The following is a 2,239-nucleotide window of genomic DNA, read 5'->3' on the forward strand; positions in this document are numbered from 1 at the left end:
CAAATTTTAAATTTAAAAAAATTAAATAAGAATATTTAAAAAAAATATTATTAAAGTTTTAATTTCCATCTTTAGAAATTTGAGTTTGTGTCTCCATTTTTTAGAGATATTAAAGTAGCGTTTAAAAGCGAGAGACAGAGACTGAGACTGAGAGATAGAGACTGTGAGACAGAAACTGAAATAAATTTATTGTGTTTATTGTAAAGTATAAGACAGATACTGAAATAAGAATGAAGTTCTAACTTAATTTGCACAAAGAATAAAATTAGAATTAATTAATTGAAATGAGATATTTTTGATATAAAATATTATTAAAGTTCAATAAAATTCAGTCTCTTGTGTCTCTATTTTTTTGAAGCATTAAAATATTGAAATTTTAATACCAAATTCTAAACCAACAAATATCATACTAAGTCTCACTCTTCCAATCTCTATTCCAATACCTCAAAATAAACGGTACCTAAAAAAACTAAAATTTTATATCGCAGTACTAAAATTTTAGTTCTAATGTTTAATCACTATACTCAATATTCAGTTCCAATTCTTCATCTAAGTCCCTCTAATATTTTTTCCAGATAGGCGACACAGCATTACCTTGATCCGAACACCAACGTTACCTTGCACATGCACCCATTTGCAAATTGGCTATGTCACAGAGAGAAAGTTAAACCATAATCGTTATACAACATTATAAATATGGAACCAAACTTCTTTATCAATGACTATAAACAATTTAGCCGAATGTGATAAAAATAGAATCATATTTGATCCCCCATCACTCAGGTTCTCCTTTTGTCCCTCTTTGTATTCGGCTTTAAAACTTCTCTTCAGGTTTTGGCTTTTCAACTGCCCCCACACATTTTATGTGTTTGTTTGTGAAAGCAAATAAAACCATGGCAATAAGAGGAGTGGGTCAGGTCCCTCATATTATGTTGTGTGAATGAGATGAATCCCTGAAGGAATTGCATGTGTGTTTATATGCATTTGTCAGACACTGACAGCTCTTTGCTTCTCAATCATGCAATGCACATTATTACAGCTTCTTCACTCCTTCATTCATCCATCCCTTTCTATCAAAACTCTCCCCCAATTCCATGGAAAAAAGAGTACCATTCAAGGGTTTATAATATTGACATTATCCTAACTTTTTAAAAGTCATTTCACTTTCACCAATCCTAAATTTAATGTGAGTTTAATTTTGATATATTGATTGTATAAAATTTTAACACAGTTCGTTTTCTTTAATAACCATTTACAATGTAAAAAATAATTATTTTTGCTAATATGATATTATGTAATTAGATACATATATAAAACGATTTTTTACTGATAATGCATCAAAATTAAATTTAATTTTACACTGCTTATTTTCTTTTTGAGAAAAAAATAATTTTGACAATGTTTAAGTAAAAGGAATACTTTATCTAAATAATATAGTAGCATAATTTTGGGCTTTCTGCAAGGGAAAAGTATATGTAATCAACAATATTAGTGTACAATGTGAACAATAGATATATCGAATGTTCATTTTATTAGGTGTGTGGATGATTATTCTAATATTAAAATTTAGGTAAATAATTTATAAGAGTAGTGTATTTTAATTTTATTGGTAGTTATTTATATTATTAAAAAAATAATTGGTAAGTTACCTAGTATTACCCACTTTCAAGCTTTCTTTTGTTAGGTTAAATTTTACTTATTTATGACTATTGTTATTGGAATACAAAACCATATGGGATTGTTTATAGAATTTGCATTTGATGCCAGAAGTTCTAAGATTAATTGATTATTAAAAGTCTAGTCCTTGTGTTTTGGGTCATGATTGGTGGGTTATCCTTCCTTCTCAAGTCCTTAGCTTAGCTGTACCCACCACTCACTAAAAAAAAAAAAAAAGACCATATGAACATTTTCTTGGTGAAGGAAACCCTCCTTCTTCTTTTGTTCTTATTGATATACCTTGAAAGTAATAATTTACCTGATTCTTGTCTTATTTGGTGATATTGTATCATTATCATTATTGCGAGCATGAAATATATTTTTTACTTTGAAATAAAAAAAATGTGTTCCAAAAAGGGTGATATATTTTTAACCATGAATTAAAAAATTAGTTAGATATATTAATAGACTATTAGGGATGGTAATACCACCCGAACCTGCAGGTATCTACTCCGCTCCTACTCGTTTGGGACGGGTAATTACTCGCCCCGCACCGAGGCGGGTTTTTAGCGGGATGGATTCT

Source organism: Arachis ipaensis, chromosome B08 (assembly GCF_000816755.2).
Source record: "Arachis ipaensis cultivar K30076 chromosome B08, Araip1.1, whole genome shotgun sequence".
NCBI lineage: Eukaryota > Viridiplantae > Streptophyta > Magnoliopsida > Fabales > Fabaceae > Arachis > Arachis ipaensis.